Source organism: Myotis lucifugus, unplaced genomic scaffold, assembly GCF_000147115.1.
Source record: "Myotis lucifugus unplaced genomic scaffold, Myoluc2.0 scaffold_4, whole genome shotgun sequence".
Classification (NCBI taxonomy): Eukaryota; Metazoa; Chordata; class Mammalia; order Chiroptera; family Vespertilionidae; genus Myotis; species Myotis lucifugus.
This window is the reverse complement of record NW_005871052.1, coordinates 15,566,156-15,573,541: the sequence shown is the minus strand read 5'-3', so window position 1 is coordinate 15,573,541 and position 7,386 is coordinate 15,566,156. Positions and strand designations below refer to the sequence as shown.

Below are 7,386 nucleotides of genomic sequence, written 5' to 3'. Positions count from 1 at the left end.
ATCATCAACAAATCAACAAACGACAAGTGCTGGCGAGGATGCGGAGAAAAAAGACCCCCCCTTGCACTGCTGGTAGAAATGCAGACTGGTGCAGCCACTGTGGAAAACAGTATGGAGTTTCCTCAAAAAAATTAAAAGTGGAACTCCCATTTGACTCAGTAATCTCATTTCTAGGAATATATCCCAAGAAAACAGAAACACCAAGCAGAAAGGATATATGCATCCCTATGTGCATAGCAGAACAATTTATAATAGCTAAGATTTGGAAACAGCCTAGGTGTCCATCAGCAGATGAGTGGATTAGAAAACTGTGGTGCATCTACACAATGGAATACTACGCTGCTGTAAAAAGAAGAAACTCTTACCATTTGCAACAGCATGGATGGAACTAGAGAGCATTATGCTAAGCAAAATAAGCGAGTCAGAAAAAGATAAATATCACATGATATCACTCATTTGTGTAATATAATGAACAACATAAACTGATGAACAAAAATAGAACTAGAGACATAGAAGCATCGAGCAGACCGTCCAACCTATGAGGGAAGGTGGTGGTGGTGGGGGGGTTGAGGGGTTAAGAGATCAACCAAAGGACTTGTATGCATGAATATGAGCATAACCAGTGGACACAGACAGTAGGGGGATGAGGGCATGTACTGGGGGGTGGGAGCAGCTGGGGAGAGGTCAATGGGGGAAAAAGAAGACCCATGTAATAGTTTAAACAATAAAGAATTTACATTTTAAAAAAGTGGTGGTACAGGAATACAGTGGAATATTACCGGCCATAAAAAAGAATGAAATCTTAGCATTGTGACAGCATGGATGGACTTAGAGGGTATTATGCTAAGTGAAATAAGTCAGACAGAGAAAGACAAATAACAAGATTCCATTTATTTGTGGAATCTAAAGAACAAATTAAACAAACAAAATAGAAACAGACTCATAGACACAGAGAACAGACTGGTGGTTGCCAGAGGGGAGGGGGTTTGGGGGACCGGGTGAAAAGGATGAAATGATTGAAAAGTACAGAATGATAGTTAGAAAATAGTCATGGGGATGTAAAGTACAGCATAGGGCTTTTCTGTCTGGCCACAGCCATCAGTTTTGTTTCAGAGATAAGCCAAGATGGATGCTTACAAATACATCCAGGAGCTATGGAGAAAGAAGCAGTCCGATGCAATGTGCTTCCTTCTCAGGGTGGACTGTTGGCACTACAGCCATCTCTCTGCACTCCACAGGGCCCTCAGCCCCACCTGGTCAATAAAGCTCACAGGCTGGAATATAAGGCCAAACAAGGTTATGCCATATATTGGATTTGTGTACACAGTGGTGGCTGCAAATACCTTGCTGCTAATGGTGCAACCTACAGCAAGCCTGTCCATCATGGTGTCAACCAGCTAAAGTTTACTTGAAGCCTTCAGTCTGTTGCCAAGAAGTGAGGTGGACACCGCTGTGGGGCTCTGAGCATCCTGAGTTCTTACTGGGTTGGTGAAGATTCCACATACAAATTATTTGAGGTTATCCACATGGATCCATTCTATAAAACTATTAAAAGGAATCCTGACACCCAAAACAGTCCACAAGCACAGGGAGATGAGAGGGCTGACATTCACAGGCTCCAAAAGCCATGGCCTTGGAAAGGGCCACGAGTTCCACCACACTATTGGTGATTCTCCCTGTGCAGCTTGGAGAAATCACAATACTCTCCAGCTCCACCTTTACTGCTAATATAAGTAATGTTTGTCAAATTCTTACCTAATAAACAATTTAGGGCAGTCATTTCTGCTTAAAAGTGTTCTTTAATTTGTTAAAACTAGCTGCCTGCAGATTGTTTTATGAATCCATTGTCAAATTATGAAAGTTAAAGTGCAATAACGTTTGAAGACTATAAGTGATGGTGTATCTTGTTTGTCACAAGATAAATATTTTTGTCTTTGTCTTATCTTATTAGTGAGTTTATATGTCAGTGTTTAAAATGTTCTTTGGTATAATAGGTGTAAAGTAAATTCTGTGAAAAGGGAGTGCAAAAAGATAAATAAAATGAAGTACAGCATATGGAATATAATTGCGATAACTACGTATGGTGCCAGGTGAGTACTGGAAATATGGGGAGATACTTTGTAAAGTATATGACTGTCTAACCACTATACTGTACACCTGAAACTAATACAAAATAATATTGAATGTAAACTCTAATTGAAAACTGAAAATAAAAAAGAGAGATGGTCAAATCCCAAACAACAAAAAAAGAAAATAACACCACCTGAAAACAACTGGTATGGCTCTAATTTTCAATGACTGCCTAGTATTTCATAATGTGGGTGTGCCATAATCTATTCAGCTATCAACTACTGATAGATAATTAGGATTTTCAGGGGTGTTTAAATACTATGAACAATGCTGCTACACACATCTTTGTACTTATAGGTCCTTAGGTGCCAGGGTCTTCATTTTCATGGAATCATGTCACAAAAGTAGAATTGCTAGGTCAAATGATGCATATCTTTTTACTTTTAGTAGATGGTGCCAAATTGCTTTCTCTGGATTTCCACCGGCATTGTGTGACGCTGCACCATGGCTAACTTGACTGCACCTGGAGCAGAGATTCTTTACCTAGGCTGGGCCAATTGGACTTCTCTCCTAGAGATTTGAAACTTGAAAGGAGACAGGGAAACCAGGAACATTGGAACTGAGTCATGTTTACATCAATTCTGAAAAAACAGCCCAATATCTTACTTTTTGCCCAAATTAGCCAGTTGAATTCTGTTGCTTGCAACCAAAAAAACTTCCATACCCTGGCAACAGACTGAGCCCAGCTACAGATTCAGCTCTGATCTAGGCCACAGACTCAGACCTTACCTGAGTTGAAGACTAAGGGCCATTCCTGGCCCCAGACTTCACTGACCCCTGCTTGGCATCTCTCTGATGGGTGCTCCTGGCTTCAATGGGGGCCAGGTGAGCCAGTGGATACATTTCAGCCTAGATATCCTGGGATCCAAAGATAAGGCTTCTTTTTGGCAACTAATGCTGATGATTTTGGAGACAGAGGGGAATTCCTTGTGAAGAACAATTGGTAAAGTCTAAGTCAGAGATGTTATGGGGCCTCTGGGTTGGTGGAAATAATGTACCCAAAGGGAACCTTGTGGGGGAGGGTGTCACGGGTTTAGTTTAGGGAGGCAGAGATGAGGGCAGCGAACTCTAAGCCTGACCCAAGTAGTGGGGCAGAGCATGGATGAGAGGTCACAGGTGATGGAGCTGGACTGAGTCCCCAGCTAGAGCCTGGGTGGGTTCCACTGAAACAGAGATCCTATGCTCCAGGACGAGCTAAGAGGAGTTGCCATCAAGTAAGATCCAAGCAGCCTACATCCCAGAGGCCTCATTCTTTGTCTCTATCAACTGTCTAGCAATTCCTGAACCATTGAGATGGGCCTCCATGCTGCCTGGCCCTCTCCTTTCTGTCCTGACTTCCCACAGGCTTTGAAGCCACCTGCCTCCACCTCCTTTCCTCCAATCTCCCACACCCTTCATCTTTTCCCCTGGCTTGGCTTCCTATTGTGTGTCTCCTGCTGAGTTTCAAGGATTAAGACTGTCTACTGGGGGACACAGCTCCCTTCACTTCTCCCCAGAGCCAGGACACTCTTGCCAAGATCTGGTCCCAGCCTCACTCCAAAGATCTCTGGCAGGAATCAGGCATAGCTTGCTGAGTGTGGAGCTGGAAGGACAAGCCCAGAGTATGGGGAAAGGACTAACATTTGTCAAGCACCTATCATATGCCAGGCACTTTACATATGCTCTTTAATTTAATCTTCACAGCAAGGTGGTAAGGTAGCAATTCTTATGTTTAAATTAGGCGGCTGAGGTTCAGAGATTGTAAGGGCTTTGTCCAAGTCTACTCAGCTAGAGGTAGCAGAGCTGGAATTTGGAGCCAGGACTGTCTACTCTAAAACTGGCTACTTCCAGGCCTAAGGTGAGAGGAATGTGGTGGCCTTAGTTTCCAAATAAAAGACAGGCTTACTAGGTAGGGATTTTCCCTGGTGTAGGCCTAGAGAAGCTAACGGGATCTATAGCTGAGCTCCCTGCCCTGAGATGCAGGGAGTGAGTAGAGAGGGCTAACCCGGGTGGGTCACTGGCTATATTAGAGAGGCAGAAAACAGGATCCCCTCACCCTACCCTTGCAGCCTCTGCTCAGGGAGCACTGGACCACCTTCTTTCCATAGGGTTTCCCCTCAATCCTTGATACCTCTGTGCTTCCATCAACAGAGAGAGAAGGGAGTCAGCCGATGGTGCAGGAGATGGTGGGCTGGGGGTGAGGCAGATGGGGGTGTGGGGACAGGGACAGGCAGAGTCAAAAGGCCAGAACACAATTAGTTCACATGTAAGAACTTGGGCCAGACCCTGGATGGATCCCTTCCCCTCCCTGGGCCTCACTATTCCCATCCCAGCAATGGATAGATTGGATTTGGTGATGGCTGAAACCCATGCCAACTCTGCCAGTGTGTGTCCTGGGGCCTTCCAGGGCAGGGAAATGCTGCGGCCATGTCAGCAGGAGGGCTTTGCCTACAGAAGACAATTGGGGGTGTGGCAGGGGCAGGAACTTCAGTGAGCCTGGAAGACATGAATTACTGGCCTGGGAATAGCTGCTTTGGGAATACCTGCCTGGAAGCCAAGCCCTGCCCCCTCCCTGCTCTGTTCACAATAGAAGGGTGGAGGATGAGCAAATGGGGAGCTGAGGTTATGGAAAATGTGCCTTTTGAAAAGAAGAACACTAGGGTAAGTGCAAGAAGGGAAGAAGGAGCTGTAAATACTACTGGTTGCCCTGAGAGGAAGAGAAAATGGCTCCTACAAAACAGCCCATCTTGATCTTCTGCAGAGGCAAGGGCACTAGGTTGCCTCTTAAGTTGGGCTCCCAGCAAGTCTTCTTCCTTTCCAGGCATCAGTGTTGCCATCTACACAATGAAAATTTGCTCCTAAATGCCCTCCAAGGGCTCCGATAGCTCTCATATTCCATAATCTTCTACATGTTGGCTCTGAGTAAAGCCCCTTGAGCTCAGTCCTGCCTCAGGTACTGAATGGTGAGTTGATCAGCTGTGGGAGTTAGAGTAACAACTGGACTTTGGGGTCATCTAGCAGCCAATGCAAACTCCTTACCACAGCCTGGAGGCTTGAATTCACTTTGCCCTGCCCATCTTTTCAGTCTCCCCTCTTCCCACCTCTGTTGTGCCTGCCCACCCCAGGTTCCACTGACCTCCTTTCCTGCAGGGACCCAAACTCCCTGTTGCTTGCTGTTCACCATACTGGAATGCAGTTTCCTTGCCTGCTTGCTAACTATTCTTCCTTCTGATCTTAGCTGAAATGTTACCTCTTCCAGGAAGTCTTTCTTCCTGGCACCCTAGGGTAAGCCAGCTCCTACTCTGAACCACCCTTATAGCATCATGAAACTCATCACAATAGTAATTACTTGTGGCATGATTTTTTTTCTGTATCTGTCCCTCCTCTCAAATTACTGTAATCTCTGTGAGGGCAGAGGTCTCATTGATCTTGTTCACAGCTCTACGTCTGGTGTCCAGTTGCCTAGAAAACTTTTAACCCACAAATATTTCTTGAAAAATATTCCTAGCAGCTACAACATATCACAGACCTACAGGGGCCAGGCACAGACATGCATGGTTTCATGTGGCCTTTGCATCTCACCTCCTTCTCATTTTTTAGGTGAGGCAATGCAGGGGCAGAGAGCTGACAGGTTTTGTCGTGCCAGAAGCTCTCATCCTGGACTAGTTGGCCAGGCTGCACAGAGTTGGGCCTGGCAAGCAGGTCGGTCTGCTTCATGCCTCCTTTTTCGCTTGCCACAGCATTTCCGGAGAAGCAGCAGCTGTGGCCTCTCTTTGTGTTCCCATAGCAACCAGCGCTTACCTCCCGCTCACACTGGTTCCTAATTGCCTGATTACGCATCTTTTTCCCTCCTGTCTCCTGCAGCACCCTAGGACAGAATTATGACATCACCCCCTTTCGTCGACTTTTATGTCCAGACTCCTCCTATGAGGTGTGTAACAATGCAGCCACTGAAATCCAGGGGCTTTTCTTAAAGGCTTTGGAAGCTTCTACTCCATCTGTGTCTCCTGTGGCTTCCACAGCTCCTGTGACAGCTTCTGTGACTGAGCCATCATTCAATCAGTCCTCTGCTTTCCCAGGAGTCCCTCCAGGAGAACTCATTCCAACTCCACTGCCTGAACCTTCCCAACCATCTCCCTCCATTCTCCCCTCTAACTCAATGACAACCTTGGGTAATTTTCTGTCACCCTCACCACCGGGTCAAACTCTGCCTCCAGAGCCAGTTCACCATTCCTCACCTCAACCCAATGACTTGTGCTCTTCAACCTTGACACAATATGATTTACATCAAGGGTTTCTTGCCCTCCGTTCTACAAAGATCTCTGTAGGGGCAGACCCTGAAGCCAAACTTATCGATCCTAGTCATCTAGTCATCTCTTAGTTCTCAGCCATGATGAACATGACTCAGCACAGGAGTACATATATCCTAAGACCTGGGAAGACAACTTAAAGCAAAAACTTTCCCAGCTATTCCGGGGTTTTCCAACTCTGCACAGCGAGTCCTTGTCCTCGGCTGTCCATGTCTCAGGTGACTATTCAATCTTCTTCAATAGCATCTCAAATTCCTTCACAGACCAAGAATCCCCAGGACTTTCTGATTTACAATCTCCATCCTTGGCAGAGGTCCAACCTCAACCCTTGCCTCAAACCCTGCCTCAATCCCAGCACTTAATCTCACTCAGATCGAAACCCAGGCCGACCTTCAATCCCCACTCCCAATCCTACCATCGAGTCCCATTACCCACAATAAGGTCTGTCAAATGAATGACCACATACCCAATAATGAATCAGAATGTCACACCTAGTCTGAAACTGAACACCTGGAATGCAATGTGTTGCTGAAAGAACAGGAAAGTTTGTGGGGTTTAACCTCTGTGGTTCAAAGTTCTAAGGCCCATGTTGCAACCTCCATCGATCCTGTAGAGTTTCCTCTAAGCAGTGAATTTCAAGATAAATTTGAGCATCACCTTAGAAAGAGGCTCATCCAACACCACCAGGGCCAGCCCTGCATGCTCCATGGGTCTCTGTCACTAGCGAGGTCTCTGAGAAATTGCTCAGGCATACTTGAGTCCAAGAGCAGTGCTGGCCTCTCATGGATCTCTGTGGATAAGGACCAGAGTAGTGAAAATCCAAATGTTGGGTTGAGCCAACCAGGAATCTTCCATGAGAGGAGCTCAGAAATCTTCCAAATAGAGGTCAATGAAGGGAAAGATGAGGAACCCAGCCAGAGAATGATCCAAAAGTTCATCTGCTGAGTGATTCAAGACCTCCTCACAT

The 7,386-nt window shown here is 46.0% G+C and overlaps 1 pseudogene; it reads left to right on the top strand.

Annotated features, from left to right (window-relative positions):
* The first annotated feature begins 1,125 nt into the window (after positions 1-1,125).
* LOC106699254 lies at positions 1,126-1,728 on the top strand (annotated as a pseudogene).
* Positions 1,729-7,386: the final 5,658 nt, after the last annotated feature.